Source organism: Phasianus colchicus, chromosome 17 (assembly GCF_987193195.1).
Source record: "Phasianus colchicus chromosome 17, bPhaCol1.hap1.1, whole genome shotgun sequence".
NCBI lineage: Eukaryota > Metazoa > Chordata > Aves > Galliformes > Phasianidae > Phasianus > Phasianus colchicus.
In genome coordinates this window covers 11,880,335-11,904,220 of record NC_143452.1, presented here as the reverse complement: position 1 = coordinate 11,904,220, position 23,886 = coordinate 11,880,335, and the positions used below count along the sequence as shown (strand labels likewise).

Genomic DNA, 23,886 nt, shown 5'->3' with positions numbered 1-23,886 from the left:
CTACCATTGGGAACCTGCTTTAGCAGGGGGTTGGACGAGATGATCCCCAGAGGTTCCTTCCAACCTCTGCAGTTCTGTGACTCTGTGATCACTTGAGGCTTCCAAAGGTAGTCTAAATCCCAGATGAGTTTCCACTCCCTCAGAACACACAGACCTAATGGCTGTATTTCAAGAGCAGGCTAAGAATTTTGGAGACAAACTCCATTGCTGGGATGTGCTCTGAGAGCCTCACTGTGTTGCCAGGAGATGGGCTTTCCTCCAGACACAAATCATTGCTCACTGCTGCAAAAAGGACCCACAGTCACAGCAACTCAACATGAGCTGTGCAAAAAGGGAGAAGCGACCCAAACCAAGGGGTGTTTGGTTCTGGGCAGCGCATCCTGAGAGCTGCTGGAGAAACGCCACTGCCTGCAGGGTGCGACACTGCGCAGCATCAGGACAGCAGAGGATGGGGTCCAAGCAGGAAATCCAGAGGTGGACTCTGGTCAGTGGCTTTGGGCAGGAGCAATGTCTTCCCCAACTCTCACTTCATCATCACCTCTCCCGACTGCCCAACCAGCGTTATTGATCTGTAATGCCATCAGACCCACATACTGTACAGCATGCGAGTTGTTGCTAAGTCCCTTTTATTCTCCATCCTGCCTGGGCAGAGAGCATGCTTTTGGCTTTATGTATGCTGTAGTTTCTCTCTTTTTGTTCTTTATTTTGTTCTTTTTTTTTTTTTCCATCTCTTGTAAAGACTTTGCTATGTCAAAATCTGTCAAACAACTCCTCGTGCCATGTTTTTACAAGAATCCTACTTGCTGAACGGTGCCAAACACCCTTTAAACAATACTCAGTGAAGTATTGCGTTGCTGTGCTCTCTCTTGCATGCCATATTTAGACAAAAGTTAGGGAATTCCCTGGCCTAAATGAGGGCTTGAATGAACCCATTCTTTTCCCACCTCAACTAAAAATGTACATGATCGCACCAGGCAGGCCTTCTTCTCAGCTTTATTATTCATTGATTCCGCTCTTCATCTGTCTAGAAATCAGAAAGGGAAAAAAAAAAAAAAGGACTCAGAAAAGGAAACGAATGAAGTGAATGTGACCGCAGACACACGCTCGGTCCTGCTGGGTGCATTCCCACCCCAGGCAGCAGAACACAACCGCCGCACCCCACGCTGACACCCAAGCCGAGCGCACACGACGTCACATCACAGCCAAATACAGCTTTATTGCTTGGGCCCGGTGCAAACAAGCAACAAGGTTACGACCTAACCCCAATAAAGATTTTCGTGGGGGTGTTGGCAGTGCACCAGGACCCCGTCAGCCACCCGAATGTTCTGCACAAAGGCCCCAGCACGTGGGGCACGGCGTGTGCTGCCCTGTGAGCAGCAGCCCGGTGAGCCCTGCGCTCCCTGCACACGCTGCCCTGCACGTCCATCCATTCAGGCCGCCGAAAGCCGGAGTGCAAGGGCTCCTCCTGACAATGCAAAAGTCAATGGGGCTGCAGATCTTTCTGGAGCGGCTATTGAAGCTCCACATTCCAGAGCGCTATGCTAATCGCTTGTAGCCAGCCCTCCAACATCCCTGCAGTCAGTAATGTTTAAACTCTTTGCCATACTTTTGTCCACAGTGCGTGGGCCCCCAGATTTTATGACATGTGGCTCTCCCACTTGCTGCCAAGTCCTGTGGGATGTCAGCCCACAGGGCCCAAGCAGATGCCTTCCACGCATGAAATCTGTTGGAAAAGCATCAGATAAAAGCCCATCTTCCCCTCTGCTCTGTCCCAGCACTAAAAAGTGCTCATTATTCTGCCCCGAGAACTGACTTAGAAGGAAATCTGAACCCTGAAACTGAGCATCGACAACCACAGTGTATACAGCCTGGAACACAAGGTGAAATGCTCTGAAAAAGAAAGCATTAAAAGTTTTATATACAAACATACATATACAACATCCATTACAGCCATCTCAGTTTTATCCGTGCTGCCGATGGCGATGGTGGGGACCCAGTGATGGTGCAGACAGGATGCCAACAGCACCCGCCTCTAACTGCTGTCATTTAATTCCTTCAGTGTGGCTTGAGACAACATAACTGAGACATCAGTCAGGCCCTGAGCAGCTCGGTGCTCCTGGTGTTATTGCCACTGTGGGAAGCACTCCTGGGGCAGCAATAGAGGAAAGGAATGGGATGAACAGAGCTGTAGTGCTACAAAATGCACCCTTAGGATCAGATGCTCACAAGCACTCAGTTCCCATTTAGGAACCGAAATGAAGCTGGCAGGATTTCAGAAGTGCTCAGCATCTATCAGCTCCTACCGAGAACATGCTGAGCTCTTCTTAAAATTGTTGGAGAAAAACAATTCAAAGATAAGAGCCAGCTTGTGGTTTACAATTAACATTATTGTATGGGTCTTCGTGGCAGTTTGGCAGGAGCAAGAATAGCTGCTTTCTCACGAGATACTCTGTATGAATTCATGTCTGAAAGCATGCAGGCAGGTCTGTGAGCAGTCACCCCACTGACTGCCTCCTGTGAAAGCTGCACATCCTCAGGAGAAATTTCCACTTTGTGTTAGAATGATGCCTTCCTTGTATAGCACTCAGCAAGAGTGCTTCTGCTTCTGATCGCATCAGTAGAGACCAGAAAGAGCAGGATGAGCACGTAACACACTGAGCTGCAGTCAGGAGGAAACATCTGGAGAAACGCACTGATTTAGTCCTAACTGACATCAGTTTTTGACTTACAATTAGTAGCAATATTATGCACAGGTTGGTATCTTTAGTCCTCAGTAAGCTCTGTCCCACGAATGCACAGATGCCTTCTGGCAGTGGTGACAAAAGCAGTGTTCTCACACAGCCACAGCAGGGCTGGCACCAGCACACACCTCCAGTGGACAGAGAGGGCTCTCAGATCTCACCACACCAGGAATTCCCTACACAAGAGTGCTGTGCCTCAGTCAGAGCTGCTGAGTAACACCCAGTTCTGGGACTACACATTTTGTTCTCTTGCACCTCAGGAAAAGTTTTGTTTATTCTCAATAGTTGGTCCAAATCACATTTGTTGAAGGTGGGGACAAATGGAAGGATCTCAGAGGAGCTGTGCTCCTTCTGAGGGCAGATAAAACATCACACAGCCATGCATCTCAAACCTTACAAACTCAGGCTGTGTTGATTTACTCCCCAACATCTAGAAATGAAAGCAGAACAATAGCAAAATGCATACTGCAGTTTTCCATTCTGACCAAAACATTTACCATGTCACTCCTCAAATGTAACAATTCTGCACAATTCATTACACCCATCTATCACAGCTCGTTTTTTACAGCTGTAGCAGCAATGCTGAGTCAGGGCCTGAAGCAGTGATGGAGCACTGGGAAAGCAGGGCCAACCCAGGAGAGCACAGGTGTAAGCAATGCATCTGAGTGATGGAAGGGCCAGAGCCAGGATCCACCCCTTCCAGCCCTCATTTAATGGCTGGCAGAGGAGATGTGGGCATCCCTCTTTGGAGGTTCCTGCATACCTGAGGTCTTTTGAAGGTTAGTAGTTTTCTCTCTTTTGTTTTTGCATCCATAGTTGTTGTTGTTGGGCTTGTTCTCATTTGCTGCTGCCCAGAATTGTGCCACTCTGCTGTTGTTGCTGTACTCTGTCAGCAAATATTATAGCATTACAATAGCTAACTTTGTAGGCAATAATTTGCCTAACAGGCACCAACACTAGGGGGGAATGCTCTATTCCCAGGAGGAAGGCTGCCTCTTCTGAATAGATTACAGTAATAGGTTGCAGGAATGGGAAAACAATTGATTGCCATGCTTTGGCCAGGAGCAATGCTGCCCTTCCTCTCCTGAATTTGCTCTTCATAGGATGGGACCATCTGAGAAGACTTAACCAAGAGAAATCTCCATGCCAGTGAGTAACATATACTCAATTCAAGCATCCCTACAGACTGGAAGGAGAGGTCCTTGAGAGCAGCCCTGTGGAGAAGGACCTGGGGGTCTTGGTAGACGAAAAACTTAACATGAGCCAGCAGTGTGCCCGTGCGGCTCGGAAGGCAAATGGGATCCTGGGCTCCATCAGAAGAGGGGTGGCCAGCAGGGACAGAGAGGTGATTGTTCCCCTCTACTCTGCTCTTGTGAGGCCCCATCTGGAATACTGCGTCCAGGTCTGGAGCCCCCAGTACAAGAAAGACAGGGAGCTGTTGGAGAGGGTCCAGAGGAGGGCCACAAAGATGATCAGGGGACTGGAGCACCTCCCCTATGAGGACAGGCTGCGGGAGCTGGGCTTGTTCAGCCTGGAGAAAAGAAGGCTGCGGGGTGACCTCATTGCAGCCTTTCAGTACCTAAAGGGAGCCTACAAACAGGAGGGGAATCAACTCTTTGAAAGGGTGAGTGACAGCAGGACAAGGGGAAATGGTTTTAAGCTGAGGGAAGGGAGATATAGGTTGGATGTCAGGGGGAAATTCTTTACGGAGAGAGTGGTGAGGTACTGGAACAGGCTGCCCAGGGAGGTTGTGGATGCCCCGTCCCTGGAGGTGTTCAAAGCCAGATTGGATGGGGCCCTGGGCAGTCTGGTCTAGCATTATGTGGAATGGTGGTGGCCCTGCATGTGGCAGGGGGGTTGGAGATTCATGATCCTTGAGGTCCCTTCCAACCCTGGCAATTCTGTGATGGTCTCCCAGCGAGCAGAGAAGATGCAGAGCTGCACAGTCACTGCCACAGCACTGAGGGCCAAACACTCATCTGTCTCCCAGCTGAGCAAACCCAGGTGGGAGGAAACAAAGAGAAATAACAATTAAAAGGTGTGGCTCCCAGGGTGAGGGGCTGTGGGTGTTCCTGCCCACAGGAGCTGGTGGCTCACATGTTGTGTAATGCTTGGGTTTGGACATGGCCTTTGAGTCCTCCTCAAGGTTCCTTTTATTTCCTGCTAGGTTTACACAGCCTCTCAACTTCTAGTGTATATTTAGTCCAAAGAAAAACACCATTAAAATGCCAAGGAGGCTTTCAAGACAATTGTTTTATTATATTAAACTAACTTCAAGTCTAAACTCTGCTTCTGTGAAATTGCTCAGTAGATGGGTTGCTTCAAACCTAAATTACTGACCAAGTGCAACCATCACCAAAAAACAATTGCAGCTTTCACATCAGAGCAGGAAAGACTTTAACAAGAGGATGCCTGACTTCAGGGGTCTGCACACAGCCCTTCTGCTTCAGCTGCTGTCCCGAAGATGGGCATCCTTCACTGCAGAAAGGCACCCTCCCCAATCCTGGTGCTGCCACCTGAGCTGTGCTGCAGCTCTGAGATGCCCAATGCCTCTGTGTGCAGCTCTGGCACGTGCTTGCTCTGCTTCTAGTGATGCTTCAGAGGAGAATCAGTCTGAGCACCTCGGCCTGTGTGTCACCCGGTGAAACCCAAGAGCTGCATCCATTTTTAGCATCCAGCTGCTGGCCTGAAGATATGTTGCATTATCTGACCAACACGTAAGGGAACAAAATGAACTGCAGCTCCCCCTGCCACTTATTTACCTTCAGTTTAAACAATGCCTCTGCAGCCTGCTCTGCTCTCTCCTGTGCACCCATTTACTCAGCACCTCTTGCAGGGCTGCTCTATTTTTAAAAGTGTGCTGCTGGCTTTTATCTTCAGCTGGCTTTTTTTTTTTTTAAGCTCTTGTACTCTCTAAACTTATTTAAAACATGTTGGTAGATAAAAGTAGCAAGGGGAGATATAGCAAATGCATTGCGGTTGGCATTGGTAATTGGGAATTAAGACAAGAGATAACAGCAGAGGTTAAAAATGAACCATTAAGCTGAACAGCAGTGTTTGTGCTCAGCAGGCGAGCAGTGATGAAGGAGCTCTGAGGCCATGAGCACTGAAGGCCACTGGGTGCTGAGTGCACCAATACATCACCCCAGTACATGCAAAACCACTTCAAAGTCTGGGCATCTCTAGAGCTCAGAGTCTTGTTCTCCTGTGTTTTTTGTTTTAATGAATTTGGTGATTCTCTTTGCCAGGTTTGTTTCTGTCCTATTTCTATCAAATCTTCAGTTGCAGTATTTTGGTTGTATTTTAGTTTCTGCCTGTTTCATGCAATCCATTTGTTTTTCTCCATGGATCTCATCTAGAAATTTAGAGGAAATCATGGGCTCATGGACTTGTGTACATGTTATGGCTTCCTGCAGTGCATCCATCTCTGTGTATGTGGGAGAAATGCTCTCTCAGAGGGAGAGGAGTTGGGACTTTGTTTGCCTGATGCTCAGGTGCCAGCTGTGCCCTATGGGGCTGCCCTGTGCTCCCATAGTGTTCCTGCAGCAGCCCTACAGCCACCTCTGGTACACTGTGCACGTCCAGGGCTGAGCTCAGCTCCATTTCACATTCAGGCTGTCTCAGAGCTGGTTGGAATGAGGGCTTGCTAAAGCTCCCATCAGATGCTGACGGGCCTTTTTGTGCCAGGAAAACGGATGTGTGTGACAACAGCAAAAGTGCCTGGAAGCATCCCAAAGGCTGAGTGAAACGAGGGAATTTTGAGTGGCACCAAACAAAAGGAGCAGTGATTTAATTGCCACAGATGGGGAGGGGGGAGTGGTGTTAGGAAAAGCAGGAGGCTGAGATTAGCGAGGCAATAAAATGAAAATGGGCAAGAGGTGGAGCAAACTGTGCTGTGATAAGGGGAGGTGGATTTCAGTGGTGGCAGATGGAGGGGGGGGGGAGCTGGCAGCCAAAAAAGGAACAAAAGGAAACCCAACAGGTAATAAATCCGTAAAAATCTCAATCAACAACTTGAAATACCATTTCCAAACTCTTTTCTCCAGGGAGCTGTGATTACAGCAGATGGATGTGCAGGGCTGTGTGCTCTCCTCAGATGCACTGAGGACCTTCAGCCAGGTGAGTGGGGCCTGAGCTCCTGCAGGCAGCACAGACTTTCTGGCACAACACAGTGGTGGTCAAACAGCAAGAGGTGAAAGAAACTGCTGCTTCCTTGACTCAGGCTGAGTCAAATGGTCAGCCTGGAAGCCAGCAGCAATGTGCTGTGTTTCCTCAAGCCCTGCAGCAGGGCACTGCACCAGGTATCTCAGTTCTGGGTGATAAGGCAGCTGTTAGCAAGAAACTCATTAATGAGTAAAGCTGGCAATAGGTGGTTGATAATAAGCAGGCATCTGGCCATTCTAAGGAGTCATTAAGGCCTTGACCATGGAGGTTTTAGCAGATAATCTCTAGAATATCTTCAGCTGTGTCATGTTGGAAAGGCCATGCTCTGCCTTTGCAGACCTTTGTGTCCCCCACATCAATCCCCCAGCTGCCCACTGCTGCAGGTGGGTCTGTCCCAGTCCTCCCTGCCTATATTTCAGCTGTTAGATGAGAAATCATTTATTTGACATAATATTTTGGGAGAATGGAAAATATCTGGGTACTGCAAGAACAAAAAGGGAAACGAATAGGTGAAGTATGCTGGTTGCTCTGAGCTGGCAGTTTCCCACCCAAGTGTAGGCATGGTCTGACTGCTGCTGAGCTGGGTTCAATGAGCCCCACTTCCAGGCTGCCCCTTCCTTATTCCTGCATGGGTCTTTATTCCTCCCTCTGCCTCCTCAGTGTATTTAACATCTCCCTAGCTCAAAGGAAGAAAATTGTACCATAAAAGGGGTATAAGTCATTATAGGAAAAAAAAAAAATATATATATATAAATAAATGCTTTAAAGGCTTCCATTAGCTTTCCCTCATTGTTTGCTACAGGTTAGGGCAAAAAGATGCTTGGGACGATGATCCTTACTTGTGGTCTTTTAAGAATCATAGACCAGAAATTTCATAGCAAAAAGACCAAATGTAAAGGAAAAGGGGGGAGGGGGGGGGAATGCAGACCAGCACAGTGTGCCAGGAGTGAGGGGACACAGGGCAGCAGGAAGCTGGGGGCACAGCTCTTTGTCCAGGAGTTTTCTTGGAAACCCCTGGGACTCCTTGCCCCCAGCACATCACTGGGAATAAGAAGCATTTCTACGATGCTGAGATCAGGGCTGATCTGTTTGCTTTAAAGAACACTTTTTTTTTTTTTTTTCCTTAGGGAAGCACTGTGGTCAGCCAGAAGTTCTTGGGCAGACGGTGGGAGTTAAGTGCATGAAATCCAACACTCCATGTCATATACCAGAGGTCAGGCCCAGGGTCCCTTCAGCTCCGAAGCACAGATGCAGCAAATCTTTCCCCCCAAGAAAGCCCTCCAAAGCCCATTTCTGGAAAACACAGCAGAGGCAGAATGTGTCCATTGGGCTGACTTTGTTCTCCCATCTCAAAGCACTGGGAGCTCGCAGCTGCTGTCAGTGCCTATGGACACCAAGGGTTGGCTCAGCTGCAGGGCCCAGCAGTGGCAGCCTGGGGTGCTGGTCCTTGTCTGACCCCGCTGTGTTTCACATGCTGTTCTTCTCCTCTGAGCTGAGCCAGCTCATCCTGCTCAAAACTCCGACTGAAAACATCATCTAAAAACAGCTTCTCGTGCTGGTGCCCAGAGGGGAGGAGCAGAACCCAGCAGGCACAGATGGAGCTTCAATAAATAGTGGAGCTGACGGGACAGGGAGGGGAGGGGAAGGATCTCACACCGCCAGCAGCAGCTCTGTTGGGATGCAGGATGTGCAGCTCCCATGCACCCTGCACAGGGCTGTGGACAACTCACAGCTCCTCTGCATCCAGGACTTGGAGCTGGCAATGAATGCTAGAAGAGTATCATGGTTTTCTTATTACCAATTTAAGTCAGCTTTCCTGTGGTTGAAAACCATTTGTTGTTTTTTTCTTCTTTGGAGCTTTATATATCAACTAGATACGGAATTAAAAAAAAACAAACAACACAGGACATTTAAATTGCCATATTTACACTTCTCTTTGGAGGAGCTCAACTGTTCTCTGCTCAGATGCAAATAAGGAGCATATTTCTACTCTAGGTATTTTTGGTCAGAATGAAGAGATAAATAGTGCACTCCAAACGTCACGCTTCCAACCCGCTCCAGCTAACTTTGGTCAAGAAAACTTTGCACAGAACACCAGCACGTTTTGAGCATGAACTGTAATTCTTTTCTCCTGGCAGGAATTTATTGCTAATTGAGCCGATCTGCAGCATGGGAACCAACAAATGAGGGCCAAAACCAAGGCTGTCAGACTTAAATCACTTACTGGTTATGAAATGGGACAGAACAGCCCCAGAGTCACACAGAAACATGAGCATGGTGGTGACACGGCCTTTCATGCACAGCGTCAGCACTAAAAACAGCATATAGATGGTTTGGGAAGTTATAAACACCGACATCATGATTCTATTCTGGGTTGGTCCTATGACAAAAGGGGAAAAAATAACCAAATGAAAACAGCAACAACCAAAATCCAATGGAAGATAAGAGCCCAAAGCAATGGGCAGCACTGCTCGGGGCCCACTGTGCTGGCTGTGGGATGGGAGCTGGCAGCACTGACTGACACCAGCACAGCTGCAGCCCCACAGCTCCAGCAGCACAGTGCTTCAGAGCTCCCCTTCTTCTTCCTCTTCTTAATTATCATGATTTTTTAAGCTAAACAGCCATTGTCAGGTTACTCAGGCCTTGTCCCCATCTAGCATCCCATGATATCCGAAGTTTGGATGGATATTCAGAATGGCTCTTCCTCATCTTCAGCGTGTCAGACTTTCTCAGTTGATCTCAAGTCTACCTCCAGACATCTCCCAAGTACGGTGTGGGGCTGATCTGCCCCAGATAGCCCTGCAGGATGGGAGCCGTGGGGCAGGAGTGCAGCCTCCATCCGCTAATCCATTGATTATTAAGCAGCATTGATCTGCAAATGTCTCAAAGGACTGAAAGGTCTTGGAGAGATGAGTGGCAAATTGTTTAGAAGCCAAAAAATTTCCATGAGATAATTTTCAGTGGAAAGTGATGGAGAAAAGCCCACTGTATCTTAAGCGCAATATAAATTCTTATCAGAGAGCGTTTTGATGTAGTTTTAACCTCTGAATTAAGAGCCACAATTCAAAAGACATCTGCTAACTGATGATTCTGCAAAACCAGAAGTGCATCGCATGCATTCAAATGAGCTCAAAAAAAGCACAGGCACATCTGGTTTCATGAATCAGATCAGAACAAAAACTGTTCTCTGTTGCTGTTGGTTTTGCCAGCAGTGGAGATGAAGGTGAGTGAAAGGCAGAGCAGATCAGATCTCTGAGGGTCAGAGCATGCAGACATTCCCTGTGTGGAGTTGGCTCACCCCCAGCATCACCTGTCTGCATCAGAACAGGGAACTACTCCTGTCTTTTCCACACAAGAAGAAAATATCAGCTTCAGCCCTGAGTCCCGAGATGCTCCTTTGGCCCTGGGTATGTTGAGCACATGGGTCACACAAAAGCTGGAGCTGAGGGAGCCCTAGCTGTGCAAGTAAGGGGGATTTCTGCCAAGAAAGCAGGAGAGGTTTTTCTGTAGCTGGCCCCTGGAGAATGCTCTCTTTGACAGAAAAAAAGTAAATGTAAAAAAATCCATCCCTTGCAAGCTTGTGAAAGCATGGCTGTGGGCCATGGGCGTTCTAATGGGCTTTCTAACTCCCTGGCATATGTTCCCCACCTTAATGCAAACAGGAGAAGCCTATTGCAAGAAGTCCTCGTCCTCTCTCCTTTTTTTTAAACTTATTTTTTTGCTGTTCTTCTAAAGCAACATCACCACATTGCTCAAGGAGCAGCCGTGCAAACTGCAGCGCTGATCCCTGAAATGCTGCAGTTCTGACTTCCCCAGCAGTTCTGCACAGTTTGCCCCCCTTTCCATGGCAGCAGAGATGCTGCCCAGCCCTGCAGCGCACCGCTGTGCTGTGAGCACAGTGACAAACCTCCTGTTGTGAGCTGCACAGGAGACATCTTCCCGCTCAGAAAATCACATTTCCCTCTCACAGGGCCATTCCACCATCTGACCAAACACCTCACTAAATTCCAGACACCAAGACTGAACTCCGGACCGGCCCTTGGCAGGAGAATTATCCACAACCCTGTCTACCATGGTCCCGTTTTCTCTTACAGAATTTGTCAAGAATTCCTGCCAGCTTGAGAGCAGCCGCTTGGGTTCCAGTATCACTGCTGTCTGCAGCCCTTCCACAGCCAGGCTGGCTCTGCTCCAGCACCTGGAATGGGCTTCCGGAGCCATCTCCTCTCTTATCACTCATTGCACCGATAGTCAGCCTGAAACAAGCTCGACCTTCTGATTGATTTGAACTTTGGCCAACAGGAAAACACTTGTTGTAGCAGCACAGTCAGGCACCCAGCTGTCTGCTTTGTGTAACGGGGCAGCGGGGTTAAATTAAGGCCCGTTCCCCACCATGAGCACAGGGGAAGAATGGAAACTCACCAGATGTTGGCATCAGGCTGAGCAAGATGCAAGTGCAGGTGGGGCTGTCAGCTCCTGCCACGTGCTTACACTGGAGAATGCATTTCAGAGAAAAAGAAACTTCCCAAATCATTGAGAAAAAGCCCTTGTTTGTCACCTTCCTGCTCTCTCTGCTGTCCCCACATGCCCTTCCAAAGCCATCCCTGTGCTGAGGACACGTCCTGAGAAGGGTCACTGCTGATCCTGCACACTTCGTCACCAACAGTGACCAACAAACCCTTGGAACTAATATTTCCATGGCATTGAAAATAGAATTGGAAAGGAAAAGATTTAGTTGAGCATGTTTGTTTGTTTCATCAAGCTGCCACAGGCCAGAGTCTGTAACTTCATGCCATATTTCAAACTTGGAAACGAGAAAGGACACCAAAACAACTGAAAATGGATAACAAACAGTAAGTGGAAAGCAATGCAAAAACCAGACACACAGGAACAACCACACTGGAGTGGATCCAGATCTCCCCCACGTTATAAAGCTATTTTATATTAATGTGAAGGGGAATTTATGAGTTTGAGTTTGTTCTCTACCATCTCCACAGGATTCAATCTAGATAGACCTAAGTACTGAGAAACAGTTTTTCATCAGTGGTTCCCACCTTGTGAAGCCACACAGCCACTGCTCTCCTGCTGGCCCCATGCTGCTGCTGTGCAGGGCAGTGGCTGTCACAGCAGATCTCGCCCTGCTCGGATGTGGCCACAGGTCGGTGAGGACGTGCACTCCCTCCTGGGGGTCTGCAGATCCATTCCTAGGCACCGCCAGCCCCGAGGGGCTCCGGGAGGAAAGCAGCCCGGTACCGCTCTGCTGCTCCCTGCGGGCTGATTGCAGAACTGCTGTCGCCCTGCAGGACCACTGTAATGGTTGAGCGGGTGCCAGAAGCCTTGCTCATCCTGGGTAACTCTCGCTGTCGCTTTAGAAGGGATCCACAGAGCCGCAGCGGTCTGCAGTATCCATACGACACCTCTTCTTTCTTACCAACACCAATAAAGAAATGGTGCTGCATGCCCAACACGTGCGGTGCCTTCGAGGCAGTGCAGCCACTACTTCAATCTGGTGGCTGGAATGCAGCAGCAATGCCTTCAGCAGAGATGTGCCTCTGCCTTCAGGGCTGTGCTGCAGCATGCAGCTCTGCACGAGGAGCCCTGAAGCACCGTCAGGAGGAGCACAGTGTTCAGCACTGACTCTTTGGGTGCAGAGGAAGGAAGGTTGGAGAGCAAGAATTCTGCTCTTCAGGGCTCATCAAACAGCCACACATGGAAATCCCACCTGCTGGGCCCCAAACACCTGGCAGCAGGGAGAGAAAAGCACTTTTTGGTTTTAAAACGTAAGGACATAACAACATTCTGTCATTTGGATCACGTCTCCATGTCCATTCAAGTTTGGAAAGTTAAATATAGCCAGCACCTTATGAAATATTCATTGAAGTAAGCACTGCACTGGGACCCACAAATCACTGTGCATGTGTTCAATACTTACAAGTGTAGCTGTGGTGAGGAGTTGGGCTCGACCCCTCGCTATGGTGCATAAGGGCTGGTGGGCAACCTGCTGCTGCTGGCTTACCAAACCATAAACCACAAACCTGGCATGTGGGTGGGGACAGCTCTCAGGTCACAGAACAAGGCTCACAAGTCAACAGCACAATTTGATGTCAATCCACAGCTCATAATCCACAGCTCACGTGTCAGCTGTAAGAGTTAGTGTTACAAGCAAAACGTCTGGGACAGACCCTAGGAAACGCTATTATTTTACCTGGTTGCTTTCTGTCTTCTTTGTGAGGATGGTTGGGGCTTTCTCCACACCCTGTTGGGGCTGCAGTGCTGAGCGTCTGACTCATCCATCCAGGCACAGAGCACCTCACGCATCCCTCCTCGCTGCTCTCAGCCACTGATTATCTCAGATCATCACCAGTGCTTTGGATGACCGAATAAACAGGATTATCCTCTCCCGGTGCCTGTTAAGTCAAAACTGGATGGTGATCCTATTAGTGGATCGCAATAGCACGAGGATATCCAAGCAGGAGATTATCTTTTACTTGCTCTGCGGAGCTGAAAACAGCACTGGGAAATTTTTAATCTCCATGAAGGGGACAGTAGAGCTCACAGAAAGAAACCCGAATTCATGACCATCCCCTCAATCAGCTGCCTAGCTCAAAAAAAAGCATCATGATCGACAAAGTCATACCCTCCTTTCATTGATATAGAAACGGATTTGGGATGCCAATAGAAAACATCTTACATGCATAGCCTCTTTCATCCGAACTGATCCCAGCAAGCCTTACAAGTGCCACATGCCAACGGCACGTGGGATTAACAGCACTTACAGGAGCCTGTCTGTGCTCCCTCTGAGGTTACAGAGCAGGGGCACTCACTGCTGAGTCAGACATGGGCTGGAATGGGGCCAGGCTGCTGAGCTCAAGCCTTGCATTGTGCTGGAAGGGTTTGGGCCTGCGCCTTGTGCAGAACAACGGGGCAGGTTGCAGTAGGGCACAGAACAGTGCTGTTTGTGACATCTTGATAATTCACCCTTATTTGGTTTTTTCCAGCATTCAAGGTTAAAAATATTGCGAGAAGTTGCAGAGGAGGAAATACCCATATCTCAATTAAAATCTCCTCAAAGAAATGATCTGGTTTTTACAGCAGAATATCAGGGAAGCAAGCCAGCCGTTTCCCAACACCTTTTAATAAATGCATGCAGAAAAATAAATTCCTTCAAAAGAAGCTTTGAAGAGTGTAATTAAGCATGAAAGTTACCATATATTAAATTATACATCTAGTAAAAAAGAGTCATTAGCCCAGCAAATGGGCTGTTAATGATTTCAGGTTTGCCTCAGGCTGCAAGCCAACCAACCTGTGATGAAGCAGTGGCTTGCCTGGCTGCTACTGCAGACCTTGCCCACTGCTTGACAAGCATGGAACAACCAGACCTACTATAAGTCACACCAAACGTGACCTGTAGAAACAGCTGGAGTTTGGGGCAGGTGAAATGCCAGCTTTGAGATACTGGGAGCTCCTCCATGCACCAGACCCCGGTGTGCATCCAGCTGCACTCCCCCACTCCTGCTGGGTCTCGTGGTCCTCTGCTCCTGCCCAGAGGGTTCCCAACCCCACAGGCTTCCCTCCAGAGCTGCCACAACCCCACGATCCTGACAGCAGAGCTTTGGCTGAAGCCTGCCTGCCTTCAGCACTGAACTGGCTGCCTGCCCAGCAAGGGGAGACATGGCACTGAGGGGCTCCATGGTAGGGCATGGTGACATGGAGACATGGCCGTGAAGGCCCAGCTGCTCTGCCTGTTGCTGGCCGGCTGCTTCTCCCCTCCTCTCTCTGGGTAGTTTCCCCTCTTCCTGTAGTGCAACCCAAAAGCACAGAAGCCCATGTCCTTGCTGGGCCCTGAGCTCCACTGGGTGCTCCCTGGAGAGCTGCTCACGGTCTGAGCTGACAGAGCATCCCTCCCCCGAGCAGAAGTGGTGTGAACACAGCACACTGTGGGATGGTCCAGCAGCAAAATGAGAGCTCTGTTTGACTTAAGGAAGCTCTTCTGTCACTATTTCGTAACAAGGAGTTCTGGTTAGTTCTGACTTTTTTCAAATAAAACAGAGGCGTTTCCCTCTTTTCTGGTTCACATGATCAAAGGGCCAAGATTTATATTTCCACATAAGAATAGATTGGATCATGTCAGCAGACAATGGCATGACCCCCAAACCCAGCTCCCACCAGAACAAGGCCACTTGCCAACTGGGGGAGGGAGTTTCTCTAGAAACAGTGCTTACCAATAGCACCGAGAGCTAAAGTTCCCTTTCCTGTCCACCTTTCTAAGGGCAGCACTCAAGGCACAATCTCAGGTGGCCTTCCGGACCCCATTTAAGACATCTACATCATTCTATGTCAGATAAGTCACATGTATGATGCCTGGTCCTTCCTCCAAATGCTGTTGTTTCACATGGTTATTCCTACAGAAAGAACATGGCTCGATTTTGGCAGCAGTTGCACAGACTTCAGGGTAAATATAGCTGCCGTTGACTTTCCCTGAGCCTCAGATACTTCTGAAAATAAGCTTTCTGGCACCCACTGAGGAACATGCTGAACATCTTTAGTTACATGCCCCCAAATAAAAGGAACCCATAAGATCCTTACCAGCAGCCATAAGAATTCAGTTTGAGATCACATTTAACTCTCCTTAGAAATATTCAGGCGCAGTGACAGCAGTCAGAATATCTGCAGTGCAATCAGCGGTGGCATCGCAGAGTGTAACTGGAAAGTAAGATAATTAAATAAAAGAACTAAATTAGTCAGTTTAACAGCCTCCCCTGTATGGGTCCATGTGATACTGATGGCTGTTCTAAGGGCACCTGAGCTTTCACCACGCTGACCCCAACCTCAGCTCACACAGCTCTCAGGTCTTCGTATTTAAAATACACTTTCCAAATTTGTTTTGTTTGTAATACATTAAAAAAAAAAAAAACAAAAAAAAAACCCAACAACCTTTCCCACTAAAGCAAGTAGATTTTCCAGTGAACTCCAGCACTTAACCCTGCAGCACTTTACTATTTCTAGATTAGAGCATGAGTTTCACATTTTTTCCAGGAGAAAAAAAAATACATGCATGAATTTATAATGCCACTGTAGCAAGCAGAGGAAGAATCCTGGAACAGAAAATAACCTGAGCAACAATACTGGGCCCAAACTTTCCCAGAAGCTCAGGAGCAGCAGCCCACTTCTGCTAAGGCTGCAGACAGTTCTGTGCCCCTGCATGCAGCCGCCCCATCCATCAGAGCTGGGTGCCCTGTTACGAACAGCCTCTGTTCCACTGGCTCCCTGCTATTCCAGGGATGCTCTCCTGAAGGGACCAACCCTGACACTTTTTGTTTCACATCCTACCTGGCTGGCATGGCCTTGGTGTGGCCTTCATCACTCACAAGTGAGCGCAACAGATGAGCATTGCTTCTTGCTGAAAGCATCCTGGTCTGCCCTGAGTGTCCACAGCTGGTGATGAGACAGGAATCCTTTTCCATAGAACAAAATCCTTTTCCTGATTAGGAAAAATAGTAATAAAAGAAAATTACTTCATTTCCCCAGAAGAACATTTCGGAGGAAGCAAACCAGGGCTTTTTGTTCTGTTAGAAACCTGTCTGGGAGGCATCACCCACCCCATGCTCTCCTACCATCTGGGAGAAGATGAGACGGGCCTTCTGGAGCTGAGACCCACTACATGCTCATGGTTTCATTCAGAAACACGAAGGATGAAGTAAACTCTTTCTTCACACCACGTTTCTTTTCAGAGCTAACAAGCCCTCTGAGGATGGACTGCAGCTGCCCAGAGCTGGGCTCACACAGCTCTGCGGGGCTTCGACCTGCTGTGCTGTCATCCCTTCCCACAGAACCACTGCCTGGGATCAAACTACTAAATGGCATTTGTTTGTGTTGCCGCTCCTTTGCAAAGATGTGCAGACACTTGCTGTGGGAGCCGCTGGGCACAGGCAGCAGCAGGAGGGCACTGCTGTCCCTGGGCAGGGTGGCTGTCCCACACCCAGGGCTGCCCCGGGAGCAGCTACTGCTATGAGAAGCGGAAGAATAGTTCCCGTTTTTAATTATCTGATCGAGTTTTCCACACTAAATCTAATTGAGACAGCAAGGAGGGGGCAGGATTTGAAGACAGACAAGGCATTTGCATCTGTTTTGCTGATTATAGTAGTTGCACATTTTACTTTAAACACCAATGGGCTGCAACTGCTATTCAAATGATATGGAAATTGGTACTTTACACTGAAATCTCCCTTAAGCAACAAAGGAAGGGATTAGCACACGGCTCTGCTTCTCCTTTTCTCTTCTTCTTTTCATTTTACTAAAGCACTGTGGCAGTGGAAATCTGATGGCTCATAAACAACACCTGTATCTTCTAATTTTTATTATATCAAGCTGCAGAATATTTGAACCCTTTTATGTAACCATGACAAAACAATTTTTAATTAAAAAAAAAAAAAGTGATCAGTATCTGAAACACTGAATTAACTTCATTTTCACAGGGCCTATCTATAGGTACACAAATGATAGAGGACAGCGATCAGCTGGGTGCCTGCACAGAACCTGCCTCTCCTGCACAAACCCGAGCAGCACTTCTCATGGGGTCAGTGCCACCCAGGACTCAACGGCTGCCCTCAACCCCCTTTCATGCAGTCCCACAGATGGCAACTTCCAGTGAGCTTTAATGGAAACTTTGCATGAATGCACCCTCTCAGCACAGTTACCCAGGGCTTGCTGGGGAAAACAAAGGTGCATTGCTAACAAAGTATTTTAATGCAATCCCCTGCAGAACTACTGATAGAATTAAACTGTAAAAGAGTTTGCACAGCTCACATATCTGTGCCAAAACTTTGATGCTCTGCTGACCTGGGATGGGGGAGATTGTCAGGTCCTCACCAAGTCATGCAGTCCTTCAAAATTGCTGATTCAGACATTGAAGCACTGAACACAGTCACTGGGTTCTCACATTCCTTCAGCCCTTCATAGAGCACAGACAGGATTAAACAAAGCAACTCCTTTCTCTCAATAAAATTTCAGTACGTGACCCACAGAATAGAGCATTATCAGTCTGGAACTGCCCACATTACACAGGGACCCAAGTTCTGCTCTTACCCCCGTGCCTCTGCATCCTCACTGCCTTCAGTGGATTTTTAATCACAGAAATAAAAGGGCAACATCACTTCAGAACATGTGCACTGTATCCATCATACCAAAACCAACACAACAGGGCAGGCTACAGCACATTCATGCAAGAACTCTGATAACTGCGTTTGCACTTCTGGTTTTGTCAGCCACACATGAATATTTATGCACATTTCCATGATGTGCCCCTGGTTTGCATAGGGCACAGGTTGTCAGCAGCTGAAAGCCATTAGCATCTGACAGCTGCTGAAAGAGCTTGTTTGGAACAAATAGGTGTCCTGTCCTGCAGAGCAGGCAGGTGATCGGGGCATCGTTAGGGGCTGCAGCTCTGGCAGCTGTTGGACAAGGAAGGCCCTCCCTGTGCAGCTCAGCCCGGCCTGGAGCAGGGAGATTTAATTATCACCACCACATAATGTGTGGTTTGTAGGAGGCTGAGACCTGACAGAAACAGATAGTGGGCAAACAGAGAGCAGATCACAGCCGATGGAGCAATTAGAATCCAAATAAGAGCCCATGAGCTGAGAGAGCAGATGTTGCTGTCCATCAGCATCTCCCCATCAAATGTATGTTTGAATGGTATTTGAGGAAAAGGTAAAAAAGCATTACTTGCAGAATTACGGGATGCTGGTGGGGGATGCTCAGGGACAGGTCCTCACAGGGGAAACCCTGGGGATCTCTTGGAGCAGAGGTGGGGACATTCGGTGATGGGGATTGAGAGGGCCCAGGAGGGGCACCTCCCCCTGCAACCAGCTAGAGCAGGAATGAGCTGAAGACTTGTCGTTGTATTCCGTGGTAGGGAGAGAGAAGAGCCCTGTGAAGTGGGCAGACAGCGCTGGGTGTTCCCACCTCAGCCACAGGGAGGTGAACAAAGCCCACAGAACCCTGCTGGGAAAGGCTGTGTGTACAAAGCATACACACAGGTGCCAAACGCTCCACAATATCCATCCAAGCAACCGTGCTTTCTCAAAACCAGAATAAGAGCATTTGGTGGGCAGAGATGAAATCGAGTGGTGAAATATAACAGAAGTAGTACACTGCAGGGTTACCCTTCTGAGGTGCTGAAAATACATGCTTTCATCCCACACCAAGAGCACAGCAATCCCATTCAGCATATTCACACATCACTCACACCTCCCAGCACACATCTGCTTCTAGGGAGAGACTTGAGAGCACGTGGGGCTGGGCCTTCATCTCACATTCTGTGCCCGTGGTTGCAATTACAAGCACAGTCATGGCGAATGTCTGTGCAAACGAGAAGCTACAAATCCTCTTGGTACTTCCTGGGTCGTTGCTTCACTGGTATTCTTGAAAATGGTGAGCATGGAAACGCCCCCTCTTTTCTGCAAGCATATGCATGATGCGGCTCTAATTGACAAACCTTGAAGTTAACAAGAACAGCAAACATCTGTGCCCAAAACCATGGGTGAGGAAGCACCCTCCATTTCTCAGGGCTCACAAAGCATTCACTGCTGCCTGTTTGCACTGCGTTTTTAAAACACGGGTTGTTTAAAATATACACAATTAATATTAACAAAGACCTGTAGTTCTCAGGGCGAGTCACTGGCACGAGCACTGCCTTCTGTCTGATGTGCAGTGACCTTTGGAAATATTTTTAGGCACCATCCTATAAGCAATGCCTCTTGCACCAATTGCCTCTGCCCAGATATAAACCAGCAGTAACCGTGAGAGCTGCGTGGGATGGATTTGTGTTTTCTAAAACTGGGGGGAAAAGACAATTACTGAAGTTTGGAAGAGGCCCTAAGCTGCACAGCTTTCTCATTTGTTTAATTCTAACACATGCAGAAACTACGTGCCGTGGGTAAGGACACTGCAGCACATGGAGAGCCAGCAGGAGGCTTCTCAACAGATCACACCACAGACCAAACCCGTGCCAGAGTTCAGAGGTGTAAGATGAAGGATTTGTTCCTTTTCACTTACCATTTAGAAGGTTCACGTGAGGGAGCAGTCAGTACATGAGAAATGAACTGAGTTCCACTTTTATTTATTTATTTGGCCAAGGATCCTGAAAGAAAAAAAAAGGTTCCGCAGCCCTTTCTGCCCACACTTCTCACTGTCTGCCCACCTTGCAGTGCTATGACATGATAGAAAAGGAAATATAACAAGGTGGAAGAGCAGCAATATCTCAGACTTCAGCAAGTGAGGACCTGCTTAGACATCATAACAGCGAGTGCAGAAACAAGAGAAAGAAGCTGCTTACCTTCAGGATGCCTGTGAAATTCTATCATACATAGGGATCTCCAAATGAGATACCTTTGCTTTCCCTGCCAGTCCTTAAATGAGGGCTGGAAGGGGTGGATCCTGGCTCCAGCCCTTCCATCACTCAGATGCATTGCTTACACCTGAGCTCCTCTGGGTTGGCCCTGCTTTCCCATCAGGTGCTCCATCACTGCTTCAGGCCACGATGTACCATTTCCACTACAGTCACAGGACACAGCTCTCAGAACTGCACAGGGCCCTCGTGGCAAACCCTCCATCCTCAGTCCCCATCCCTGCCACGTGCCCGCATGCTTTACACCACACACAGCAGGAGGAGTGCCGGCTGCCTGGCTGTGCAGGCACAGCACTGAGAGAAGTGATGCCAAGGAGCTGCTCGCTGTCATTTCCTGCAATTAAAGACTATTTATTTTTACAGCTCGTGCTGCCAACCCCCCCATCTGACTGTCACACTTGCTGAATTTTATTTTCAGAACGCTGTAATTTGTTAGAGATCACATCCAACTGGTTATTTGACTGTCTGGGTTTAAATACCACCTTTGTAGCTAATCCCGGGGCTCTCTATCACAAATGTGAAAATTTAAGAGAATTTTCTCCATTTGTATCTCATGAAGGAATTCTCTTCATTTAAGGCAAAGGATGGAGTTCTCTGCCAAGTATTTATATACAAATAGAATCACAATCTCTGGCTTTGTGATAGGAGCTGCATCCTCAGGGTACAATTACGGCAATTATCTGGATGGATCTTCTCATCAGTAACCTTTGACTCATCTCCTACGAACTGTCAGTCTTCATCATCAAATGGGGAAAGCAGTCTATTGTTTCTATTCAATCATCTGCTTCTGAGAAAGAGAAAACCCCACGATGAGGACAGCCTGCCTGCCCATATCCGTGACCTCCTGCAGCTCTCCCGCATCTGCCAGGCGGGCGGCAGGGACTGGCAGCAGCTCACTGCTGTGCTGCACTGCTGTCATGACGAAAGCAGCAGGCGCCCTCTGAAACTTCTGCATTTCTTTTAGGGATTTCAAGGCAAGCAGAAAAGATCTTTTTGCATGCAAAATACGGATGCATCTCCTAGTTCTAAAAGGTGCCGGATGCCTCATTCCTCTGTGGGGTCTGTTGGTTACCCATTATTTCTGGAACGTGGCCCCAATAGGAAGAGAGCACTGTCCCAGCTCCCATCTAACTGTAATGCATTACACTGAGCTAAAAGTGTCTGCTACTGACTTGCACCTATGCAAAGAGGGAGCATAGTCTTGCATTAACACTACTATTGTGCTTATTGCCACATAGCTGGTACTGAAACACCAGCAGAAGTGTTGTTGGAGGGCCTGGGGGATAAAGCCCATTTTAAATGGGGTAATCTTAATTTGGAGTCAGCAATGCAAAGCAACGTGGCATGAATGACTCAGTTCCAGGAGAACATTTAATATAGGATGGTAAATAACTACTGTAAACATTTTTAGAACTTAAACTATTGTGAATTATTATGGCAAAAGTACAGATGAATTGCTATATCAAAACAATGGAGAATCATTCCTGCCCTACAGGGGGATGGCTTAATTCTCCAAGCATACAGTCCTTCCAGAAAATGAGTAGCAGTTCCCAGGCTAAATTACAATCACTTTTAGCTGCTACATATTCTTGGATAAGGTGATAATAAAAGCAAACAGTAATGTCCCTCCTTGCTTTCACCCCATTAGCTGTGAGTGCTGCTGTGTGAGCAGGACAAGGATACAAATAATAACAGATCAAAGCTGGAAAAAAATCAAAGCTAGAGATAAACTAAATCACAGTGGTGAGCTACCACAGGAGTAAGAAGCCAGATTCTTCATCATCAAGTGCCAATTCAAAATGGAAACAGATTGAATGGAAGCTGTCAGAAGATTCTTCACACCTTCATATTGCTCACACAGCCCTGTAATGCTAGGCAGAACCCAACTGGTTTGCAACTGACTTCAAACAATAGCTGGGCTGTCTAGAGCCCAGCAACACCAATGACGTTTGCCTGAAGGCATACTGTATTAATGTCAATTGCTTTCAGATGCACATTTAGTTTCTCAAACAAAACAAAAAATCAATATTAAACCGTGCAAGTGGGAGTTAGTGCAAGAGCACACAGCATTCTGTCCCACACGCCTCTGCCACCATCGGTCACACGGAGCAGCTCCCTTCATTGCAGAAGGCAACACTGCATCTGTACCCACATCTAAGAGTTCCTCATTTCACTCTTCCTACTTTTGAAAGGTCTTCAGACTATTGAACCTGCATCTCTTTTGTGAGCCTTCCTTGTTACCAACAGCTGAATCTCCCTCCATGTTTCCTCCCCACGAGACCCTTTGCCACCAGCCTCAACCACAGCCTTTAGTCGTGCTGCCATGGTGCTTTTACATCAGCCTAAGCTCTGACCTTTACAAAGTTATGAATGTTATTTCAATTTTAATACTCGGAGTTTAATGTCTCTGGAGGAGATTAACAGCACCAGCTTAATGTCTTTAGTTCCTTGCACATTTGCTCACTGCTTTCTAATGTAACTTAATCACTGCATGCCGCCACACCCCTCAGTTTCTATTTCGAGTTCAGTGAGATTATTTAAACAAGCAATAAGGCAGCAGCACACTGTATCATGGGTCTCGTTGCTCCTAAAAGCAGAAGAATTAAATCAGAGATTAATTTCCTTCTGTGTTTCATCTTCCTCCTCTGTACAATGGAGACAGCCATAGCTGCTGCTGCAGGGAGCTGCCCGGTTTTCACAGCAACAGACACAATTAATAGAGCTGCAGGAGCAGGGAGGAAAAGGAGGTGTGCTTACAGCTGTGGGCAGGGAGCTCTGGCTCCAGCTGTAGCACCACAACCTTTGCTCCCACCAGTACCAGCACTGCCCATCTGGGAAGGAAGCAGGCAGCACTGCCAGGAGGGTCATCTCAGGTTTGAGCTCTGAGGTCCCACAGCTGTCACTGGACTCTTTCTTTTACAGAACAAGACAACCTGCACCAGTGCAAGCAACTGGCATCAGAGGAATCGTGGCTGTGTACCTTTCCAATTGCATTGTAGTTGTGAGATTGTTAAATAACAGTAACATGTTAATTCTAACTAACAAAAAAAGTAATCGCTGTGAAGATCTTGAGCAGATGACAGTCAGTGTGTTTTGTTACTGAGACTCAGCAACCAGCAAGATTTAAAAGACACAAACAGTTATTCTGGATACAAAGGAGAGGATATCAGGAATTTAAGATGACAGTTAATTTCTTGGAAAGGAGACAATTCAGGAATGGAAACAAGCTGGAAACTCACTGTTCTCTGCTCTTACAGAACACTGCCTAGGCAAAAGACAAAGATCACTGTGCAGTGAAATCCCAGATCACAGCACGCTGAGGTGCCCTCATGCGTACAGTGCACTGTGCACTATTCCTACACCACTGTAGGAGTACACAAGCACAGGAGTGCAGGCTGGCACGGCCCCGAAGAAGGCAGGCTGTAGGCTGGGGCTGTGCGCCCTGAGCACACTGCTGGCTGCAGACCAGCAGCTCATCCCAGCAGTGCGCTGCTGTTGGAGCAAGGCAGATTCACAGCCTGTCCTCCTTCCTGGCAGAGAAAAGACAAAAAGGAATCAGAGCATCTTGGTCACGCATCT

At 47.9% G+C, this 23,886-nt stretch overlaps 2 long non-coding RNA genes across 3 annotated transcripts; one reads left to right on the top strand and one right to left on the bottom strand.

Annotated features, from left to right (window-relative positions):
- Positions 1 to 3,350: 3,350 nt before the first annotated feature.
- Positions 3,351 to 8,119, top strand: LOC116244675 (uncharacterized). 2 transcript variants are annotated; one of them, XR_004170251.2, is made up of 3 exons: positions 3,351 to 3,520; positions 6,788 to 6,860; positions 8,033 to 8,119. It is a non-coding gene; the product is annotated as an uncharacterized LOC116244675 (long non-coding RNA). The 2 variants fall into 2 exon arrangements; XR_016471826.1 differs by lacking the exon at positions 3,351 to 3,520 and adding an exon at positions 4,657 to 4,745.
- A 39-nt stretch (positions 8,120 to 8,158) lies between these two features.
- Positions 8,159 to 20,823, bottom strand: LOC149915639 (uncharacterized). The gene is made up of 6 exons (XR_016471827.1): positions 20,236 to 20,823; positions 19,956 to 20,040; positions 16,233 to 16,383; positions 15,489 to 15,605; positions 13,108 to 13,309; positions 8,159 to 12,642 (listed from the first exon to the last, which is right to left on the bottom strand). It is a non-coding gene; the product is annotated as an uncharacterized LOC149915639 (long non-coding RNA).
- Positions 20,824 to 23,886: the final 3,063 nt, after the last annotated feature.